Genomic DNA, 25,295 nt, shown 5'->3' with positions numbered 1-25,295 from the left:
GTACTGTGCAGTGCTCGAAAACCGGATTGAAACTTCTCATATATAGAATTTGAATTTAGATAAGAATATAGTTGATTTGAAACAACTTTTTCTAGAATTTTTGAGATAAAAGGCAAATTAGAGATAGGCCTATAATTATTCAAAACAACAGGATCAAGATCTGGTTTCTTGACTGATGGAAGTACTAAGGCATTTTTTAGATCAGCTGGAAAGATCCCTAAACTAAGTGATTTATTAACGATGGTAAGTAAGCTTGGTCCTAATGTGTCGAAAAGTTGTATTAAACTACGAGATGGAATAATGTCTAATGAACAAGTTGTAGGCCTAAGATGGGTAATAATTTCTTGTAGATGTGTAATGGAAATAGAGTCAAATTCATGACAGACTGAGGAGCATGGAGGTAGCATAAACTGAATATTTTCAGTGTCATAATTGTTCTGAGTTTCATCTATACCTGGCCTTTGATTTTCGATCTTATTAGAAAAAAATCTTAGAAAATCATCACCATTTAGGTGAGAGGGTACCAGATAAGCTTTAGTAGGTGGATTTAAAGCAGAGTTTATAGTAGAGAAAAGTAATTTTGGCTTTTGTCTATATTTTTCAGTTATTTGTGAAAAATACTGACATTTTGCCTTCTTGACTGCATTTTGAAAATTAGATAGGGCATCCCTCAGTGCTTCGTAGTACATCTGAAGTCTATGCTTTCTCCATCTGCGTTCAGCCTGTCTACAAAGCCGTCTAAAACTATGTACAGTCTCGTTCAACCACAGCTCTGCTTTTTTCTTAAGGCGTTTAGGTTTAAGTGGGGCAACAGAATCTAAAACACTTATACAGGCAGAGTTGAAACGGCTAAAATGTTCATCCAAGTCAGTATTCGGTAGAGAGCTGTCTAAAAATTCACTATCACAGATGTTTTTATACATCTGAGAAAAGTTAGATATGGTATTTGAATTTAGTGTCCGAGACCAATGGACTGGCTTATGCATTGGAATTGACCAGCGGTATAGAGAAAATGATAGGCTTATGATCAGAAAAATTTAATTCGCTCATTGTTATATCAGAAACAGATAGTCCGTGTGTTAAAATCAAATCTAGTGTGTGGCCCTGTACATGAGAGGGGCCATCTACCCATTGAGAAAGTTCAAAAGATTCCATCAGATTAACGAATTCCTTTGACAGAGAATCAGTACCACAGCAAATATGAATGTTAAAATCACCAAGAATTAATAGTCTATCATATTGTGTTACAAGTTCACTTAAAAGTTCAGCAAATTCACCGATAAAATCTGTTGTGGATTTCGGAGGGCGATATATAAGTGCCACCACAACCGCATTTTCAACGGTTAGTCTAAATAGCTGTAATTCAAAGCTTTTTAATGCATTGGTGGACAGTGATTGACAAGAAAGTTTGTTTTTAAAAACAGAAACTAATCCTCCACCCCGTCCCGTAGCCCGAGGAGAGTTTAAAAATAGATAGTCCTGAGGTAGCAGTTCAGTCAGTGGCGCCAGATCGCCAGGTTTCATCCACGTCTCAGTAATTAATAACATGTCCAGATCGTTTGAGACAACAAAGTCATTTAGAATAAAAGTCTTGTTTACCAGTGATCGGGCGTTTATCAAAGCCATCTTGGATAAAACCCGCTCTGAGCTCCGTTGTGGCTGATGATAAAGTTGTCGAAGATTGTTAGAGTTCACTCTTCTGCGTCGCATCCGAGGCGAAACATCGGAGGAAAGTCGACAACCGCCAACCAACCAAGCAGGATAAGTCCTCCAGTGCACTCGCTCAGGTGGACACAAGAAAACAGGAACTAACCACGTCGGATAAATCATCCGGTACGTTCGCTCTGGCGAACGCCACGAGACACGCCATCCTAGGGATTGTTATCTGCTTCAGAGGCGCAACTCTGGATTTACCCATTACGAATGAACAGTGTTTTTCTCCTTGCTCATTTGTGAGTACCAGATAGGAAACGGTTCCATATCCATTTTCACTTGCATTTGCAAAATGATGTAATTGAGCAGACTTAGTAGTTCCAAAATTGTCTGGCTTGAAGCATCTACTCACACTGAAGTTTGAAAATTGTTGTATGTCCTTTTGCCACATGAATCATTTTTGTGCTTGATTTTCCGGCATGTTCTGGGGTCTCATTTATAAAACTTTGCGTAGGATTTGCGTCAGAAGTGGCGTACGAATGAAACATAGGACGTGCGTACGCACAGAAATATTCGGATTTATAAAACCGTGCGCACGCACATCCTACGCATTTTTCCCTTAATAAATCACAACCAATTCTAAATATAGCGCAGCTTTTACGGCTTCATGTCACGCCCATAGTTGCCCATAAATAGTCCGTGAAACGCACACAAGTTAATATTCATCGATTGCGAAAGCATGGTGAACACAGAGAGGAAATCAAAAAAACGTAACTTCACTCAATGTGAATTAGAAGTTATCGTGGCGAAGTGGAAAAGAGGAGAAAAATGTTGTTTGGAGGGCACAGTGTGGGCATTACTAATGTCAAAAAGGCACTTGAGTGGCAAATGGTTGCAGACGCCGTAAATGCTGTAGCCTCACAACATCGGACTGTGGCCGAAATAAAAAAGAAATGGTCGGACATTTGCCTCATTTGCCAGCAAGTCTTCTTGCTGTCTGAAGATGCGTTCACTCCGAATCCTTCCATTTTCCACATCTTCTAAGAGCGCAAGATCAGCCATTGTGCGTCATTACGCATTGTGATGGGGCATTTTATTTCCATCCATTTAATTGCATCCATTTAATTTTAATAGATTAAAATTGCGGTTATAATCTACTTGGAAATGGGAAATAGTTCAGCGCAAATGTAATTTCTAGCAGTTTTCTGAATGTTTGAGACATACGTCATACGTTATTTTATCTAAAATAAAACAAACTAATGGCATATGCATGAATACCATTATTCCGTAGCTGATGAAGACATTTTTACTAAAACAACTTTCCCCAGTGGACAAATAATCTATCAATCTATCAATCTATCAATCTATCAATCTATCTATCTATCTATCTATCTATCTATCTATCTATCTCCCTAATTATCTATCTATCTATCTGACTGACTATCTAATTGCATCTATATCTGCTCCGCCAGACGGACACATTGGCGAGAATATCAGTTTTGTACATTATTTCGTTCTGTTTACCATCTTATTTATGAGGATGAATTGTATAACATGCCAATATTATTGCAGAACATATTTCACTTTTCTTTTTGCAAATAGGCCCTATGTGTTAATTTGCATTTCTGTTGCAGATCGATTAAACGGGTGTTCGTGTAGGCTGTTAATTGTAAGACTTGCTTTGTGAAGCTTCGTTTTATTTATGAGAGGCAGTATTGCCATTTATTTTACACAACGGTCTACAGTTTCACACACTTTCACGTGTTTCTTCCATCTGCCGACGGTGTCGCCATTTCTCATTTCACCCGTTTTTGTGCGTATGCCTGGGTCAGAGCTTGCGTGAAGGACCGCACATTTTACCGTCAAGTTTGCTTTTTATAAATACCAATTATTGCGTAGAGAGCGGCGTACGCCTTCTTTTGTGCGTACGCAACGTTTATAAATGAGGCCCCTGATCCCAGCCTAATTTGTCTTTGCACAGTTGCCTCAAAATGAGTTTCGCTGGAAGAATGCAGGGTGCTACGAGACCAAAAGGATCGTAAATGGAATTCACTACTGAAAGCATTCCTCTTCTCGTAGCAGGTTTCTCCTGTAAGTTGATGGAGAATCTGAATGTATCTGATTCTGTGCACCACCGTACTCCAAGAGCTCTTTCAATTGGTAGATTGCTTTTGTTGAAATCTAAGTCCTACCTCTTTAGATCTTTCCTTTTCTGGAAATGATAACAGGACTTCCCTGCTATTGCTCACCCATTTAGTCAACTTGAATCCACCTTTAGAGCACATAGATATCAGACTTCGTGATAGTTTGATTGCTGCCTCCTCAGAGACGACAGATTTTAAGCAATCGTCCATGTAAAAGTTTTGCTGAATAGTATTGGCAGCTTCAGCTGTTTCCTCTGTTTTTCCATCCATTGCAGCCTTTCGCAAAGCGAAGCATGCACAACTGGGAGACGAGGTTGCCCCGAACAGGTGTACTGTCATCCTGTATTCCTCTGTAGGCTTACCTAGATCTCCCTCAGGCCACCACAAAAATCGCAAAAGATCTGAATCATAATCTGGGACTCTAACTTGGTAAAACATTGATTCAATGCCGGCCATGACAGCAATTGGCTCTTGTCTGAATCGATTTAGCACACCAATGAGAGTATTGGTCAGGTCAGGTCCCTGCAACAGTTGATTATTTAGTGAGAAGCCCTGGTAGGTCGCAGTGCAGTCAAAACAACTCTGATTTTGTTCTTTTTTGGGTGATATATTCCATGGTGTGGAATATACCACACCCTGTCCTTGCGTTCCAGTTGTTCTAAAGGCACTTTTTTAGCATAGCCTTCGTCAATTATTTCTGACATGAAAGCTTTATAGTCTTTGTGAAACTCTGAGTTCCTGCTGAGCTTTCTTTTGAGACTGATGGCTCTTTGTTCTGCTATGCATCTGTTGTTGGGCAGCTTATCAGTATTATTCTTAAAGGGTAATTCAATACAGTAATGTCCATCTTTATACTGTATCAACTGCTCAACGCACTTCATGAATTTTAGGTCTTCTTGAGACATCTCAGCTTTGTCACTATAATTACGTTCAGGGAAGTCAGCATTGAACTGCTCTACCAACAGCGTTTCAATGTCCACCACTGCAATCCTGTTCACTGTGAAACTTGGAGTTCTGACCTGGTCAGATTAGGTGCTCATTTCTGTTCGTAAAGGCCCATTCACTATCCATCCTAATGCCGTCCTAAGAGCATAAGGTCCATTTCCTTCACTGTTTATTATTTGCCATGGTTCTATTGCCTTGTGCACATTAGCGCCAATCAGTAGGCCTACTTCTGCATTGAGATGAGGAAGGGTAACTTGTCTCAAATAAGGCCATCTTTCCAGGTCCTGTTGTTGAGGGATGTTTTCCTGTTTTACCGGAATCTCTTTCTGAGTGAACATTTTCGGAAGTTCTATGTAGTCTTCACTATCTAATCCACTTATTTCCAGGTCTGACAGAATGGGACTATGAACAGGTTTTTCTTGTCCCATAGTACGAAGAAGAATCTCCGTCTTTCTACCTCTCAAGTTTAACTCTCTCATTAAAGACTCGGTGCAAAATGTTGCAGAACTTCCTTGATCAATGAAAGCATATGTCTTTACTATTTTGTCGCTTTTCTTTGACTTGATCTTGACTGGAACTATAGCAAGAATGCATTCACTGTTTCCGGCCCCAGTGTACCCACAAGTTTCATGGTCTATGGAAGTTGTTCTCCTGCTAGTTTTGTTCTCATCACAGCTGCTGGATTTGGGGCTGTTCTCCTTTGTAATGTGCAAAACACTTGGATGCATCTTGGAACATTCTTGACAAATAAGCCTTTTCTTGCAGTCTTTGCTTAAGTGTCCTTGTGCGAGACATCCAAAACATAGTCCTTTTGTTTTCAAAAACTCAATTTTATCTGTGTGTGCTTGCTCCTTAAACTTGAAACAGGAATTCAAGGCATGATTCTTTTGACAGAATACACATGTGACATTAACGGTTTTGTCAAATTGAGGTTTTGTTTCTTTCTTAGTCTCACTTTCTTTTTTCTGATCAGTACAGACACTTGTAACGAAACTACTTCCCTTAGTAGTAATCTTTTTGTTCTTAAAGTCAGAAGCTTTGCTTTTCTTTCCAGCATAAGCACTTATCTCCTGAATGTCTCCAAACAACGGATCATTTTTTACTTTGGACTGACGGTCGATAAATTGCACTAAGTCTGAAAACCTAGCTCTTCTGCCCGTCCTTTCATGAATATCATATGCCACGCTTCTCCAGTTCTCTCTCATTTTGTATGGAAGTTTGGAGATGATAACCCTCAGGTTTGTAGGGTTGTCCATTTCAGCGATGTAATCTACATCTTGCATAGTATTACAGCATCCAATCAAGAAAAGTGCATATGCATTTAGCATCTTCCCGTCTTCTGTTTTGATCTGAGGCCATTTTAATGCTTTCTCAATGTACGCTGAAGCAATTTTGAGCTCATCACCGTAATGATGTTGCAATAATCTTCTTGCCTCTTTATATCCATTTTCTGCACTCATATGTCCACAACTCCTTACCAGGTCTTGCGGTTCACCACTGGTATATTGCTCCAAATAGAACAGTTTGTCCTTGGCATTCTCAGATTTACTGTCTATGCTATTGTCAAAGGCTCGCATAAACGATCTGAAATTAAGTGGATCACCAAAGAAGATTGGGACATCTCTTTGCGGTAGTTGAGACAGATTTTTTTGCTTTACTAGCATTTGTGTGATCTAATTTTGTCTTTGCATTATTTGAAATAAATTATCTTCTGAGCTTTCTGATTTTGGGAAATTTTGACTGGCATTATGAAGTCGAGTTTGTTCAGAAAAAGGCTTTTGTTTTCTTCTGGTTGCAGCTTGAAGATCAGAACTTTCACCGTCAGAATATTTCTTAAGTCCTGACGTCCTTTCATCCAATGCATGCTCTGGTAGAACATATTTTTGCACTGATTCACCAGAATTTTCATGTTCATCATAAACCTTCAGTTTTGCGTTAGAAACAGCAATTGTGATCTGCAGTTCTAATTGCTCCAGTTTAGCTTTCAAGTTGATCTCTTCTACCTGTAGAGCTTGTTTCTTTTTTAAAGCAGCAGCTTTGGCCAACAGAGCAGCTTTCTCAGCCTCTTCTTTAACTCGTAAAATAGAACTTGAACTGGTGGTTGATGATGTAGCAGAACTATGTCCAGCTGATGAACCTGCTCTACTCTTTTTTCTTACTGTTGAAGAAACTTCAGAGACACTGTCACTTGGTTCAATGTCATCATTGTTTGCAGCACTTTCATTCTTGACATGTTCTATCCACTGCTCAGCAGTAAGAACAAAATCGTCTCAGGTTACTATTGTAACCATAGTTCCCTGAGAACAGGGAACGAGACGATGCGTCCATCGACGCCATGGGAACGCCCCCAGCGTGACTGCGTCTGAAGCATCTATGTCAACTAGTCCAATGGAAAGAATGAGCGTCACGGGCGGGTGACGTCATGACCAGGATATGATAAAAGCACATCCGGTGCAAACCGGCATTAGCTTCGAAAATTGCCGAAGCAAGCCGATCACAGGGATGCAGGAAGTATGGCAGGGTGACGCATCGTCTCGTTCCCTGTTCTCAGGGAACTATGGTTACAATAGTAACCTGAGACGTTCCCTTACGAAGGGAACTCAACGATGCGTCCATCGACGCCATGGGAACGAGAATACCCAAAGCGCCAGACTTTCAAATGCCTGAGTGTCAGCCTGTTGTCACACTGCACCAAGCACCTGGGATCCTGGGGCAGCATCCAGGTCCAAGCTGTAAAACCTCATGAATGTGAGCGGTGAGGACCAGCCCGCCGCATCACAAACGTCTTGGAGAGAACTCCAGATAATACGCTTAGAAGCCATACTCCTAGTGGAATGAGCCCTGACCACCAAATGGTTGGCCAGAAGACTCACAAGCAAGAAGAATAGTCTCGACTATCTATATGCTCAATAGGTTGGATTTTCTCGACAGAGAAGTCCGATGAACATAAGTGTCCAGTGCTCGCACTGGCACAAGAGGTTCAGCTTTTCCTGGTCCGAAAAATGGGGGAGGACAGAAACCTGCAGCACAATAGGCCTCGGAATAATGGTAGGCACCTTTGGAACATATCCATGTTTCGGGTAAGATTGCCTTGGCCATCCCGGTGCACTCAAGGCAGGTGGGGACCGAAAGGGCCTGAAGGTCTGACTCTTATAGGGATGAAATAGCTAGCAGAAAATAGTCTTAAAAGAAAGGAACTTCTGTGAGACCAAATCTAAGGGCTCGAAGGGAGCCACAGATAGGCCTTCTAGAACTATTGCAAGGTCCCAAGCCAGCACCTTAGTGCAAGTTGCATGCCTCAGACTCAAAGTGCCACGAAGGAAACGAGTGATCAGGGGGTCTCGACCCAAAAATGTACTACCCACCAGGGCGTGGAAAGCCGCAATGGCCGCCACACATATTATACCTTAAGCGTGGAAGGACATAGACCTGATACAAAGCGTTCTTGCAGAAACTCGAATACTGTGTTTACTGAACAGTTAACCGGATCCCACTGACGCTGGTAACACCAAGAAGTGAAAAACTCTCGAAATAGTGAATATAGTTTCCTCGTAGCGGGAGCTCTGGAGCTTAGAATGGTCTAAACAACCTCGGTTGAGAGACCACTCTCTATGAGTTGGGCCCCCTCAGAGGCCAAACCCACAGTTCCCAAATCCCCTGCCGGGGGTGCAATATTGCATCCCCTGCCTGAGACAGAAGGTCTCTCCTGATCGGGACCTCCAAGGGAGGTCCGTCGAGGAGAAAAATTAGGTCCGCAAACCAAATTCAGCTCGGCCAGGGTGGTGCTACTAAATAGGCTTATTCCATCCTGGCGGATTCACTCCAGAACTCCTGGGAGCAGAGCAACGGAGGGAAATGCGTACAGACGTAGCCTCGGCCACGTCTGCACCATAGCATCCAGCCCCGAGGGGACTGGTTGAGTGAGGGATAACCAGAGTGGACAGTGCGTCGTATGCTGAGACGAGAACAAATCCACTTCTGCCTGGCCGTAAAACTCCCATATTTGCTCCACCGCCTCGGGGTGGAGTCCCCTGGCCTCAGCCCCTGCCTCGACAGGGTGTCTGCTCCAATATTCTGGCCCCCCCCGGAATATACACTGCCCTCAGACAGCGTAATTTCTTGAGGGACCAAAATAAAGGGCCACCAACGTGTTGTCTGTGGGTCAAGAACCAGAGTTTCCTCCATATAACCAAGGCGCGGGGATACTGCCGCGTGATCTTGATCGTAAGGAGTGGGTTTCCCCTCAGGGAGAACCCTCTGGTCCTGAGCCACCTCTGTAAAGGTCTCACGTACAGCAGGTCAAAGGGTATCACATTGGACGCTGCTGCCCTGAGGCCTAACAGTCACTGTTCCAGAACAACACATGATGGCCCCTCAGGTCTGGGAGGAGATGTCTCAACGCATTGAAGACGACCATCATCTCTAGGCAATTCATGTGCCAAGAGAGATGATGACTCCTCCACAAGCCCTGAGCTGAGCGGCCTTCCAATACCGCTCCCCAGCCGGTGAGGGAAGCATCTGTCGAGATCACAACTCGATGGCAAAGAGCTCCCAACACCGGACCCTGGGTTAAGAACCACTGTTTCCTCCATATAACCAAGGTGCGAAGACACCGCCGCGTGATCTTGATCATACGAAGTGGGTTTCCCCTCGGGGAGAACCCTCTGGTCCTGAGCCACCACTGTAAAGGTCTCATGTACAGCAGGCCAAAAGTTATCCCGTTGGACGCTGCTGTCACAAGACCCAACAGTCTCTCTAACTGTTTTACAGTGCGTGACTGGCCTAGCCTCAGCTCTTTTGTGGCTGTTAGGATAGCAGCTACACGAACGGGCGACAGAGTGGCCCGCATCGTCACTGAATCCCATACCACACCAAGGAAAGTGGTTCTCTATACTGGAGAAAGCACACTCTTCTTGGCATTGAGCCTCAACCCCAACAGGAGCGAGAACGACACCTCGGTGCCGAACCGCTAACTGTTCTGATTCCGCTAGAATCAGCCAGTCATCTATGCAATTCAGAATGCATATGCACTGCAGCCTGGCGGGGCCAGAGCTGCGTCTACACGCTTCGTGAATGTGCGGGGTGATAGAGCTAGACCGAAAGGAAGTGCCTGATACTGGTGTTCTTTGCCCCAAAGAAACCCTCAGGAACCTCCTGTGCTGAGGGAGGATGGAGATATGGAAGTATGCGTCTTTTAGATCTATCGTGACAAACCAGTCCTCGGATCTGATTTGAGTCACGATCTGTTTGAGTGTCAGCATTTTGGACTTGAGTTCCAGCACCAAACACTCCAACAGACGAAGATCTAGTATGTGACGCAGCTCTCCATCCTTTTTTGGAACAATGAGATAACGACTGTAAAGACCCGACGCAATGTCGGGTGAGTACACCTGCTCTATAGCTTTCTTTGCTAACAGGGCCTTTACCTCTTGCTCCATTACCAGAGCCTGCTCGGAATGCACTAACGTGAGCAACACCCCGTTGTAGCCTGGAGGACGAGAACCAAATCTGCCTCTTACTACTAACTGCAGGACCCATAGAGATATATTTGGCAGTAGCTTCCGCGCTGCCAGAAAATCTACCAAGGGAACCAGCCCCTCGAGGCTGGCCTCTGGTGTAATAAAGACAGCCAGTTCGGGGACCTGAAGCATACTGGCAGGAACCACCCGAACTGACTGTTTTCGAACCCCCCTCAGAGGGCGTATTCCGACGCAATGTCGAGTTGACGCTGCGCCAGAAGCTCGCTGGAGACCGCTGCGCCCCGAAGCACCAAGGGTGGCGGGGTTGGCAGAACGGTCCCCTGAGGGCACCGAGATGGAAAGGGCACCGTATAATGAGGTGTACACCATTCCACCCCGGTTGGGGCTGCCCTCACCGGTCTGACGCCGGTGGCGCCAGACCTTTTCTTTTGAGCCGCAGCCTTCTCAGCGTGAAGAACGGTCCTCGGATCCGGCTTCTGCTTTGAAGGCTTTGGCTGCTGTGTTGTGTATGAGAAACTAGACGGCTGGAGCTGCTCACGCCCAGCAGCCCCAGGGGTTGGACATAGCGAGGGAGAGATTATCTTGTATCTTTCTCTATGATTCCCATCAAATTGAGCCAGAGGTGTCTCTCAGTGACCACAAGGGCTGCCATCCCTGAGAGATAAATCTGTGGCCCGACGGAGTTCTCAAACCCCATCGGGCCAAACTCCCTCACTTCTGTCCAAATACCGCAGCAGGTCAGCCTGATATGCTTGTAGCACTGCTATGGTGTGCAAGCAGGCCCATGCTAGACCCACTGCCATATATGCTTTTCCCACTAGATTAAAAAATAGTTTTCTTTAATGGTTTAGTGAGAGAAGCCGACGCCTTCAGGTACGATACTGAACCGGGAGACAGATAGCTCGCAAGCGTCTGTTCTACCCGGGGTATTGCCCCATAGCCATACCCTCTTAACCCCCAAATATCTGAATATACATGAATGTGGGGGCTAAAAGACAAGAGGAGTAAGGCTTTTTCCATGATCTAGACAGCTCGCTGTGCAGATCGGGAAAAATGGAAGGCCCCGTGATGGAGGTGGAAAAATAGAGGGAAGGAACTCGTTTAATTTATTTTATTTTTAGGACGAGTGCCCCCTTATTTCTGCTGGCCATAAATATTTAATTTATCTACAGCCTTAGTAAACACTTCCACCAGCTTATTATTTTTTATATATATTTTTATATATATTCACTTTATTTTATATATAATATATAAACTATCATATATATATATATATAGGCTATATATATTTCTCATACGCTGGGGAAAGAGATGACAAATTCACTTCCCCCATGATTGTGTCACTTTCAATGCCCAGCACATCTACCTCCTCGGAGGTAGAGCACTGAAGCATTGATTTCTCTCTCTCCCCGGGCGGAAGAGACCGCAGCGCGGGCTTCCGAGACCGGCGAGAGAGCACTGGATCCCTCGTGGAAAGGGAGGAGATAAGATCCGCGGACCCGTCTCCAACCCCGTAAAGAGATCCTATTCGCGATCCACAGGAATGCATTCTCCGCGCTGCCTCGGCAGACGCGGGACCTGTCACCCTGAGAATTGCGAGCCCGGCCACTTTCCTCGAAAAGTGACAGGCGGGAGCGGAGCATGCGAAGCGAAAGCTTCTCACAATGTTGGCAATCAGCCCCCTCGGAGGCTGATACCGCATGCTCTACTCCCAAACCCATCACACAAAGCTCGTGTGTGTCCCTACTCGTTAAATAGCGCGAGCAGGGAAAACACAGAGTTTGTGCAATTGTTTAGTTTCCATAAATATATATATCAGACAGACAACAGTAAATATAACAGACAGTTTGACACAGATCGCTTGCTGAGGCAACAGAAGCTAATGCCGGTTTGCACCGGATGTGCTTTTATCATATCCTGGTCATGACGTCACCCGCCCGTGACGCTCATTCTTTCCATTGGACTAGTTGACATAGATGCTTCAGACGCAGTCACGCTGGGGGCGTTCCCATGGCGTCGATGGACGCATCGTTGAGTTCCCTTCGTAAGGGAACCCTGATTTTTGATGATTTTGGCTCAAACCAGATATGCTGATCATCCTTCTTTTCATCATCCAACAATACCTCTTGAACGCTTTCATTTAACTCGATGAACTCCTGATACAATTTGGTGAGTGTTGTAAGAACTTCTTGTTCTATTCTTTCCACATTGGCATAATTTTCTTTCAATTTGTCGATTTCTTTCATTTGAATGGTAATTTGAGCCATTTTTGACTTTCTCAAATTAACGAGTCTGTTCAAACGCTCCTCCTGCGCTTTAGGCGTGTACTTGACCGCCCTCTTGTGGCCATCTTCAACTGAGTCGGCAATTTCTTCTGCGTCATCCATAATTCAACAACAAGTCAAAATCAGAGGATTGACAAAAGTAACAGCAAAGTTACCTTTTAAATTGTATTCAGAGTCCCGTTTCAACTTGAAGAAAAAAGTTTAAATGTCTCTATACATCCAAATACCCCAGACCGGGAAATCCGCGCGTCTCCTGGTTTACCTTCGTTTTCGTCCGGCGCAATAATCTCGAACTCGCAGTTTGTTCCGCGGCGCTCATACATACAATAATCCTTGAAAATCCTTTTCGTTCCATTGCAGCATCAATCCTGGCAAATCGATATCCACTTCACGCAATTCCAATGTGGAGAAGTCTTTTGACTAAAATGTAATGGCGATCTGAGCCGTTTTTCTTTCTTCGCCATTTCTACAAGGGTGTAGCACAAAGGATTTGACGCGTGAATCCATAATCTGTCTTGTAAACTTTACTTTTTCGTTGTCAGATTACATTTTAAGAGAACTCAAATACACAAAACAAAAATAAAAAAGATTATACACTTATTCGCGTTCCAATAACATGAATTCGATCCTTTTCACGGTCAAAAGACTGTCTAGCACCAACCCTTTGTTCTTTCTTTTTCTTCTTCAAAAAATTACACGTACGTAGCACGTAAAACTAGTCAAATCTCGCGATACCATACAAATAACTCAAAATATGCATTTATCAAAAAACATAATCACTCTTAATATAAGGAAAAATATTACAAATGATTAACGTAATTATGGCTCCAACAGTCATCATACTTCTAATGTACCTAAGAGGACCCACACACATTCTGACCAGTCTCGAAGAAACCACGCAACTGCTGATCCACTTGAGACGAGCCGCACTGCTCCTAACCAGCTTCAGAGATTCCACACAAGCTGTACTTCTCCCAACTTGTCTGACAATGATTGCACTCCACCTGACCTGCTTCAGAGATGCCACGCTTCCCCTGATTCACGACAGAGAAACAGTGCAACTGCTGAGCCGTTTCAGAAGGTCCAGACTTCCTCTGATCCACTTCGACGAGGCCACAAAACTTCAGACTCATTTCAGAGAGGCCGCATTTCCCCTGATCCGCTTCAGAGAAGTCACTCAACTGCTGAGCCGTTTCAGAAAGTCCACACTTCCCCTGACCCACTTCAAAGAAACCATGGAAATGCTGACCCGTTTCAAAGCTACACTTCCCCTGACCTGCTTCAGAGAAGCTGTATTTCTCCTGACTTGTTTGAGAGAGATTTTACTCTCCCTGACCATTTTCAGAGAAGTCACTTTCCCCCTGACCCACTGCAAAGAAGCTGCACTTCCCCTGATCGGCGTCAGAGAGGGAATGTTTACCACCAGCCACAAGGACTATTAAGACATCAAGCTGTTCTTGATACTTGTAAGTATTTGTTTATTTGGAAATGTGTACTATCATGTACCACTTTTACATATTGTGTACCATATGGACTTAGGGGGTTTATTTCAGTTTCTTGCTTTTGTTTCAGCCCTCCTGCGTAACATTCTCACAATTCAAGAGATCATGATGGACCAAATGAAGATAATCTATAGGACAGTTCAGGGTCTAAAATCTGTCAGTGAAGAAGACATAGGCCTTGAAGCAAACCTACTGCCAGTAGCTGATCTTCAGTCTCTGCAAAACTTGGAGGAGAGATTGAGAAAATCTCCTGACTTTCAGAAGCAATTGGTAAGCCAGTTATATTCAAGATATATATATATATGTTTTGCTTACTAATATATATATATATATATATATATATATATATATATATATATATATATATATATATATATATATATATATATATTATATATATTTATTTTTTTCTGTTGTTGTTTTTTAAAGGAAGTTCAAACAAAAGTGAAAATTTACAACTTACGCTTGGATGAGTTGGTTTCTTTTGATGAACACAAAGAAGACATTTGGAGGAATGTTGGTAACCAGACAGTCCAAGGTAACATTGGTAAAAAAAAAAAGCCAGTGGTTACCATCTACTGTCTGGTTAAAGGATTAGTTCACCTCAAATTGAAAATTTCCTAATAATTTAATCACCCCATCCAAGATATCCATGTCTTTCCTTTCTCAGTGGAAGAGAAATTATGTTTTTTGTTGGCAAACTTTTCTAGATTTTTCTCCACATACTGGACCTCATAGTTACCATCATTTTGCGGTCAGAATCGATGCAGTTTCAAAGGTCTTTGAAGAGTTTCAATGGGCTAGTGAACGATCCCAGCTGAGCATTAGGGGCTTATCTACCGAAACCATCGGTCATTTGAAACAATATATTTATATATATATATATATATACTTTATAAGCGCAATTATTCGTCTATAGCCGTTTTACCAAGCACCAGGAACGACCTCATCACTTAAAGGTCACGCTCGACGCCCCACTGTTTACAAACGGTACTTCCATCTGGGCACTTCCACTGGGACTTCGAGCGTGACCTTTCAGTGATGATGTAGTTCCTGGTGCTTGGTATGCCGACTCAAGACGAATAATTGTGCTTATAAAGTGTTTTTTTTTTTTTTAATGGCCGATCGTTTCAGAAGATAAGCCCCTAATCCTCAACTGGGATCGTTCACCAGCCCATTGAAGCTCTTCAAAGACCTTTGAAACTGCATCGATTCTTTCTGACCACAAAATTATGGTAACCATTGAAGTCCAGTCAGTGGAAAAAAATCCCAAAATGTTTTCCTACAAAAACTTACTTTCTCTTTCACTGAGGAAAGAAAAGTCATTGATATCTATCATGGATAAGTCATGGATAAAAAAAATCTGCTGTGTTCAACAGAAGAAAGAAACTCATAAAGGCATGAAACAAGTGGGGGTGAGAAAATGATGGCAGAATTTACATTTTTGGTTGAACTATCCTTTTAGTTGATAATTGCCATTTTATTTGAATAATTAATAAAATAAAATGTTAATTCACAGATTAGCCTGTTGGCAATGAAAGGTGGGACAGACACCAGAGATGGAGTTTGGAGAATTATGACTGCAACAATCACAATCTCCCTGGCCAAGAATATAAATATGCGTGGTGTTAATGGGAAGATCAGCTTTAAAAGCTTGCAGTTACGAAACATTGTTCTTGGTAAGTCTGTTGTCTAATTCATTTTTTTAAATCGTACAGTCTAAAACATTTTTTTTGTATGCCCAGTACTTCAATTTTTTACAACTGTTATCATAACTCTATCATAATATACTTTTTACATGTTCATTTGTGCATACAATTGCAAATAAATAATGCTACTAATACATGCATTTGATATTTGTAGGAGGTCATGTTAGTTTAAATTGACCAATGCAATAAGTAAACAAACAACTATTTAAGAGTATTACATGTTTTTTTTATTTTTTAGGTGAAAATAAGATGTTATGCTTTGAATGAGTTACATTATCAGTACTTCAACCGTTCATTGGTTACTTTCCATATATAAATATTTTTTAAGGTTTTTGTTTGCTAAAATGGTCTTTTTTGTCAAAATACTGTTGTCAAAGTCTGACAAGCCAGTTAGTCAATCAATAGTGCAACATAAGCAATCATCTCCTGTATAAAATGTAACTAAAGCAACGTTTTATTAATTTGTTACCTGCATTTATGTACAGTAGGTGGATGAATGTTTCTATATGTGTGTTAATTTTGTATTATTAATTTAGTATTTTGTTTTTTAGCTGCTTTGAGAAAAAATCGCCTCACACAACATGCCACTGAGCAGGAGGTAGAATCAACAGTTCAAAGATGGCTTCAGCTTGCTCCTGATCGAGATGGAGGAAGGAGAGAGCACTTGAGGAGACAAGAGGCCACTTCACTTTCTCCCACACACACACATTCTGATGTGTAGTTTAAAGTTCAAATTGTTTTAATTTGCTCTTTGTTTAGAGTAAATTAGTTTATAATGTTTAAATTTCTGTACTAGATTCCTTAAGATTCATTTATTTAGCGCAGATAGTGTTCACACAGTTGCACAACTCTAGCTTTCCTTTAATTTATTTTTTGGCTTGTGCATTACTAAAGTATGTAAGCTTGAACATTTAGAAATATGCACTTTACAGGTTGTAATAAGATGTTACACTTGTTTGAATATTCAAAATAAAAATAGCCTTCACACTGTTACACAGTTCTAGGTGTAATATTTATTTTTTGGTATTATTGTTAAATAACATCTAAATTGAATAAAATATAGGATTTTTCTGTGACTTATTTGTTCACATGGTTTGGGTAAGATTAGGCTGGGTTATGGCTCAGTTTGGGGGTTTCTGGTTAAAGGGTGGTGTCGATATGGTTAACTTATGGCTGAGAATTGGTACCAATAATAAAACATGTTTTGGCCCAATTCAGGGCCAGTTAAGGGTGATTAACTGGGTGAGATTCGGGCCAGTTATGGCCCATGTGTGACCCTTGTCTTAAATCCAGTTCTGGGCCACTTCAGTGCCGTCATTCTTTGAGGTACTTGGGCAGAGGATTGGGTTCACATGGTTTGGGTAAGATTAGGCTGGGTTATGGCTCAGTTTTGGGTTTTCTGGTTAAAGGGTGGTGTCGATATGGTTAACTTATGGCTGAGAATTAGTACCAATAATAAAACCTGTTTCGGCCCAGTTCAGGGCCAGTTAAGGGTGATTAACTGGCTGAGATTTGGGCCAGTTATGGCCCATGTGTGGCCCTTGTCTTTAATCCAGTTCTGGGCCACTTCAGCGCCGTCATTCTTTGCGGTACTCAGTGTGGTATCGTGTCTCTATACAGCAACTCTAGCAGAATTTAAACACTCAGTTGGTCAGAACAGAGGAAGTTAATCACCACAGGAGAAGCTGACAGTGCTTAAAGGGAGAGCTGTAACTACATAACGAAGAGAAAGACAGTTATTTTTGCACTTTAAGTATACTACTATGTTCCTACTTCGGTATTTGTATACTTGAAAAATACCTTTAACTGTACTTTAACTCTTTCCCCGGAATCCCCGCCAGCATTGTTTTAAGAAAGTTGCCAGCCAGCGACAGCGATTTTGATCATTTTCACAATGGTTTCATGGCCCCCAGAATATGCAATCCTATCATCTCTAATTTATTGGATCCATATATATATATATAAATTAACTAAATTAATAACTTTTTTTAAACAAAAATGAAACATCCCTGAACTTACTTAAGCTGGACTGTGACACTATATTCTTCTGTAAACAAACTTTTTTGCATTATTTTCCTGTTATCTCTGTAAAGCTTGAAACACTCTGTATTGTAAAAAGCGCTGTATAAATAAATGTGACCTGACTTGACTTAATACTGGCGCCCCCCAGGGGTGCGTACTTAGCCCATTCCTTTATATTCTATACACAAATGACTGTCAGAGTCCATTTACCACTACTCATTACTTTAAATATGCAGATGATATAGCCATTCTTGCTCTGCTTAATAAGGACAATCACTCTTTTTTGGACTCAACGTTCTATAGCACATTTTAGTACGTGGTGTGAGGATAACTTTCTGCACCTCAATATTTCAAAGACTAAGGAACTGGTCTTTAGCTCCCCAAAAACACAGATCCATGCTTCTAGCGTTACCATTAACGGAGAGATAGTTGGAAGGGTAGAGTATTTCAAATATCAAAATCTCAACTTCAACCAGCACACTCTAGGGGTTTACAAGTACTGTCAAAAAAGACTGACAGCCATTCGTAAACTTAGACACTTGTCTGTTCAGCCACGTCTTCTTCTTCTTTTGTATCGCAGTATTATTGAGCCAGTCCTTACTTATGGTGCTATTTGTTTTTTTTATATGCCAACAGTTACCAACAAGAACAAATTCTTTAAGATAACTTATTTAGCAAGTAAAATTATTAGTATCCCTACCCCTAATTTATCGGAGTGTCTCGACATTCACGTTGCGAAAGGCACAAAAAATCTTAAACGACTCAGACCACCCACTTTACAAATATTTTATCCCCCTGCCTTCTGGCCGTAGGTATAAGTTACGGATGTGTAGAAAGGCCAGGTATAGGAAGAGTTTTGTTCTTGTATCTATACGAGCTCTAAATATCATGAGGAAACCGGCCATTGATACGCCATGTATGCTCTCTTGTTGTTGTTGTTTAGTTTTTTTTTTGTTTTTTTTTGTGATGTCAGCAACTATTTTTGATGGTATGTTGATAATTCAACATGTTATGTGTTTTTGTGTTATGTACGCATCTACGGTGGAAACTAATTTCCTCTCGAGGACAAATAAAAAATCTATCTATCTATCTATTCACAAAGTACCCAATCACATTATAAAGAAAGAAACATAACAGGCCCTAACAGTTGTTATCTCTAAACACATTTTTCCACAGTACATTTTAACCTAACTAAATACATTATAAAAAAATGTATACAACTTTATTTAGGTCTGAAATCCACCTGGGCTATTCTCTCCCACCCTTTAAATGGTCCTCATGCCCCATGAGACCTAATACACATATTAGATGGAAATTCAACCTTTTTAAATTACCATTCCCCTATGAACTATAGTCAGGGGATGACCTTTAGTATTCCCCAAATCATCGTAAGTAAGTTTGAGGACAGGTTTCACTTTCCTTTGAGATCTTCTAGGGAAATTCACCTCAATTTGTTCTTCTACATCATTTAATGAACCATCTCTTTCTAACTTTGGGAGTTCTGGGCTTCTCTCTTGCCCACCCGTTTTTTCCACATCCTGAAAATCTTCTACACCATTGCACAAATCTACAGTATTGTCTGGAAGATTCACATCTGCAGTGTGAATTTCTCCAAGTTCTTCTTCAGAAATCTCATTCTCATTTGTTTCAGGAATTTGCTTTCCAAAAGCCTCATGATACTCTTTTTCATGATCAAACTCGTCGTGCGTTCCACTCCCAAATGGCCCAAATCATCATGTAAAGCTTTAATCACTTGTAACCGGAACTTGTCAGGTAACACAAACTGAAATGTTTAATTTCTTGATACATCCTTCACAACTCTGTGCAATAATCCATCCTTGATTTTCAGCTTCTCACTCACACGTTTCATTAAAATATCAGTAACCTTTTGGGGATACTGACTCAAATACGATGGCCACAGATCTGCAGTCATGAATGTCTTTTACCACTCCTGTGACATCATCCTTGTCTTGGCCCTTCCTCAAATCACCTCTAGTGAATTGTTCCAATGGCCCCATTCCAAGATTAGTTGCAAAAACATATAGCTTAGGAATACCTTCTGCAGGCACCCCCAACCTATCAACTAGCCACTCTGCATTGGCTGAGTTTCCCAACTGGATACAATTGCATATTTCTTTCACCTCAACCTCTGAAAGCTGTTTCCACATATCAGTATGTGAGTCATTCCAACACCTTGATAGTAGATCCGCATTCAAGCTGGTGGATATGATACCTCTGTTCGGCAGCATTGAGCCCTCGGCTAGCAAATGCAACAGGACGTAGCCCCACAGGATAGACCTGATTCAACACAACCCCCAGCCCTTTCAGGCTGGCATCCACGTGCAAGACATATGGCCTTGTAGAATCAGCGAATGCTAATACAGGAGCATGAGTCAAACAGTCAATGATCTTATGGAAGGCTTCAGTGCAGGAATCAGTCCATCTAAAACCAAATGGTTCTGACTCATGATGGTAAGTTTGATCAGAGAGAGACTTTTGCTTTTTTCCTTTCCTAACCGGAGGATACCGGCTGGTAAGCTCAGTCAAAGGCTTAACTATAGCAGAGTAGTTTGTTACAAACCTCCTATAACAGCAAAAGAAACCCAGAAAAGACCGGAAGGACTTCAGATCAGTTGGCTGCGACCTCTTAGCAACTGCTTCGGTTTTATCTGGGTCAGTTGATACTCCATCCGCTGAGACTATATGACCGACATATTTGACCTTGTCCCTACAAATCTGACACTTGTCCAACAAAACCTTGAGACCTACCTCCTCAAGGCGATCCAACACCTTGAGGAGTCTTTCCTCGTGTTCCTTGAATGTAGCTCCAAACACAATAAGGTCATTATGATATACTAGTACCTGGAGCAAGTTCATGTCTTCAACAGCCTTATCCATGAGATGTTGAAATGTCGCAGGGGCCCCCATGACCCCCTGCGGAATCTCCTCAAATTGATAAAACCCTAACGGGCAGATAAAAGCTGTTTTCTCTTTGTCTGGTTCAGACATGGGTATTTGGTAATACCCATTTCGAAGGTCTAATTCAGAGAACCAGCAGCTTCCGGCCAAACAATCTAGAGCATCATCAATATTGATTGGTCTTGCTGTTGAGGGTTCTGAGGGTTCTGTGGTCTATACACATATGGATTTTGCCATTCTTCTTCCTGACAATTACTATAGGAGAAGCATACGGCTCCCCGACTCCTTGATTATCCCTGTCTCTAGCAAATCCTTCAAGTGTCTACGTACAGCTTCTATATCTGCAGGAGCTATCCTCCTTGATCTTTCACGGAAAGGGCGAGTGTCCGACAATTGGATGCAATGCTCCACCCCCTTGGCTGGTCCCACTTCCCACTCATGTATGGAGAAAACATTGCGTTTCTGCACCAATTTCTGTCTAAGCCTCTCTTTCCATTCCACAAGAATGGGAGAATCCCCCAAATCAATAAGGCTCGGATCTATCCCCTCAGACTTGCTCTCTCTCACCGTTTGAACAGCCATGTCCGCTGCTTGCACATTCCCAAGCAAAGCACCTTCAGGTATGATAACCTCTCGCTTGCTCTCGTTCTGTAAAAGCACAGACAAATTCTCTCCATTTACAGCTGAAGCTAAAGCCGCATAAGTTGAACCATCAATCCTTGAGGCAGTGGGGTTACATAATCATCCTGCACCAGAACTATACCCTTTGTCACTGGTTGCGAAAATTCTGCTTGACAGCTGACACAACAAATGTCTTTTGGTGGAATGGTTACTGAGCCAGGTCCTTTCCATTTCAACCGACCCACAATATCATCCTCACCAACCTTACTCACCTTGACAGTAGTAGACTCAGGCAGGCTATCTGGTAGAAAGCTTTTTATATTGAAAATGCGAACCAGATTGCTACCCTTCTCTTTGTCACAAAGAGAAAACAGTCTTTGGAACAAACTGGCATTAGTCCCCAATATTACAGGAGTCTGATCAAGGGAATTTGGTCCAGGACACACTAGAGCCAGCACTGACAGGGTCTCTAAAGTGCCAGTCAATTCTTTAGGAAATTGAACATCGACGACTACGTAACCTTGGTAGGGGTAAATTTCGTCACTAAGTCCCCAAATAGCCAATCTGGACACTGGATGAATAGGGATATGAGACAGATGTTTCTGGTACCATTTCTCAAATATAATGGTCACTTGTGACCCACTATCCAACAGTGCAGTGCAAGCTTGACCATTTACCTTCAATGTCACAGTAGAAACTGGTCCCACCAACCTAGCTGGAATTGGAACTGATGCTGTATTCTAAACCATCTGTGTTCTAACAGAGCAGTGTGTTGTCTCCTTGTCAGGACCGACATCAGAAGTACTTTGTTTCTCTTTAGCTTTCCGAAGGGAAGCAATAAGCTTCCGGATTACCTTCCTTTCATTCTGCGTAACAATGCATTAAGTTGAGATGTGACCATCCTCCCCACAACGGTAACAAAAGAAATCATCATCCTCTTTGGGGTTAGGTTTCTTACTGCCACAATCACTCACTTGTACTTTCACAGCAGTAGCAGTAGCATTAGCAGTAGCAGGTTGAGCTGGCTCTCTACTTTCCAATGTCTTCCCTTTCTAACTCAGCCTGTCAACTTTTTTCTGTACAGCAGAGGCTTCAGTTGCTTTATCATATGATGTACACAGCCTAACCAGTACTTTTGTGATAGCATCTTCTTTGCTAACAGAGCTGGACTTTATTTTCAATTCTGACATTTTGGCTTGCAGCCCTCTAAGCTCTTGCAAATCTAAATCAGTTGCAGAGACACAATCCCGTGCTCCAACACTCCGAACCCTTCCATGGACTTTACGTCTAGACCGTTCATATACCTCCTCAACCCTAATTTGACTGAGCAACTCAAGAAAGGTAGGAGGGTTTGCTCTTTTCTCTTTGAGACATTACTGCAAAGCATAATGTCAGCCCCAACCGCTCCTCACAACAATTGCTCAATTCTCACTCTGTTCATATCCTGAGCACTTACATCCCCCTTCCTGACAACCTTAGTCAGAAATGGTTCAAGCCTCTGTATGTAGTCAGACAACATCTCTCCAGATTTCTGCTGAATGAGATGGTATGCAAAATACAAATCTTCTCCAGTTTCTGGAGATCCAAAAGCCCTATCAACAGCAGAAATATACTCGTTTGAGCTAGCTTCATGGTTGGTAAACCGCAAGGACCTAACAATTTCTTGTGCAGGACCCCTCAGACTTTCTATTATTCTAAGTCTCTTCTCGTTTTCAGGATAGTCACTACCCTCTACCATCACTGTTGCCTGTCCAAGCCAATACTCAACTTGTTCCTCTCCCATTGGGGTAGGGGTGATACCAGAAAACAACGGTAACTGTGACTGTCAGCCATACTTCTGTTTGACTGCTTCATCACTTCAGCCAAAGCATGAATAAAGAATTCCACAGTACCTTTAGCAGAGGTTGAAGTAGCTATAATACTGGAGATAAGAAACTGTTTAACCTTCAGCTTGCAGGAAATTCTGTAGCTTGCCAACAAAGTCATCTGATGAATCAGACCTTTTTTCCTCCACTATTATGTGCCACACAGTAGTGCCATCATCACTCCTCACTTTAGGAGGAATAATCTGTGGGTTTATTTCTTCCCTACATTCACATAGAACCAGCAAACAGTTTGCATCAGTTGTTCAATTTGGCTTATGCTGACTTCCCCTGCTACCTCAGTGATCATTATAGCATGAGCTGGATCAAGTTCTTCACTTTTACACCAACTACTGAGTGTATCTTGGTGTTTGCGGTACAATGCTTGCTCCATGTTTATTCTCACAAATGACAACAAGGAAATTTAGATTTCCACCACCACCACCATTGGGGTGGTGATGGTGCAGTGGATAAGACACATGACTTTGGTGTGAGAGACCCGGGTTCGAATCCACTGTGAGACACCAATGTGTCCCTGAGAAAGACACTTAACCACCTAGGTGCTCCAGAGGCGTGCGACCTCTGAAATATAGCAATTGTAAGTCGCTTTGGATAAAAGCGTCAGATAAATGTAAATGTAGATACAACTGAACATCCTAGATAACCACAAACTTATGGAACCCATCCCAGCGTGGCTCCATTTTATGTAAGGCCCCCTTCCTGTCACTGGGAATTTTTATGGGTGTTCTTTTACCAATTTCTTTAGTATGATGGGTTTAGTGTAATTTGTGCTTCTATCTATTTTGCCTCAAATCAAAGGGGAAAATTAAGTGTAATTCACCACAATACAAAGAATAAACTCCAACTTAAATTTAATTAATTAAAATAAATTCTCTGTCAATTCTGTGCAAACGGTAAAAAAAAAATCTTTGGTTCTGTGTAATTCTTTCAATAAAGCTGTTTTTCAAGATAAAAAGTGTCTTTTTTCCTTTCAAATGACATTTACATGTAAATCAACAATCAACAAAATCAAGGACACAAAAAAAATGTTTTCAAACAGACAGAATAATTTCCTAAACCGGGAAATAATACTTTAAATACCCCTTAGCTTCTGTTGCAGGCCTGTTCCGCTGCTTGGGTTAGTAGAGGCCAAAAACATCTGGCCGCTTCACGCAATTGAGCCACAATTTTTATTTTAAAACAGGTACCTTTATTGAAGATTTGGATCTATTAAATCACAAACAGTCACAGACCATCAGGCTCCTAATCGAAATCCATCTCACCGTCACGAGATGCACTCAAGAGCCGTCAGCAGTACGCTATTCATTCATTCGTTAGAAAGAAAGAAAGAATGAAAGAAAGAAAGAGGTTATGGTGACAGAATGACAGAGAGCGCAGAAATGAGGTGAGGAATTAAAAGTCAGTAGGCTTATGTAGTTTCTTAATTCACTGTGACTATTTATACTTATCTTATTAATTATACAATATATAATTTATATATTAGACTTTAGAATTAGCTTAACAAATTATATATAACAAGATAAGTGTTTTGTTCTTGTCCCTTAACTTTTCTATGAACTGTTCTATTTAAAAATCGGTATGTTTCACATATAATGTCATGCATAATATTAACAAACAGTATCCCATCCATTTTACAGTGTTGGCCTGGCAGAACAGCATGATGATGATGATGATGATGATGATGAAGATGATGATGATGATGATGATGATGATGCTAATGAAGATGATGATAATGAAGATGATGATGATGATGATGAAGAAGATGATGATGATGATGATGATGATGATGATGATGATGATGATGATGATGATAATGAGGATTCACCAGAAGTTCCATCAACTAGTTCAACTGAGGGGGTTAGGTCGGCAATATTGGATGGCAGATACTTTAAGATTGTGAAACAAACAGAACATGTTCAAGCTGAATGTAAATTGTGCACAAAAAAGAAAAACATCATATGTGGTTCTTTAGCTGCAACGACAAATTTCAAAGTTCATTAAAAGATGATACACACTGAAGCACTTCAGGACTATGAACAACACCAGCAGGGTGTCTCAGCAGAAAGAAGAAGACTCCATGCAACACCAAACACAAGCAGAGCTAGGTGTTTACCGGGTCCTCAGTGGTGTCA

Source organism: Siphateles boraxobius, unplaced genomic scaffold, assembly GCF_051911475.1.
Source record: "Siphateles boraxobius isolate OS27281-9 unplaced genomic scaffold, OSU_SipBor_1 204, whole genome shotgun sequence".
Classification (NCBI taxonomy): domain Eukaryota; kingdom Metazoa; phylum Chordata; class Actinopteri; order Cypriniformes; family Leuciscidae; genus Siphateles; species Siphateles boraxobius.
This window is presented reverse-complemented; position numbering follows the sequence as displayed.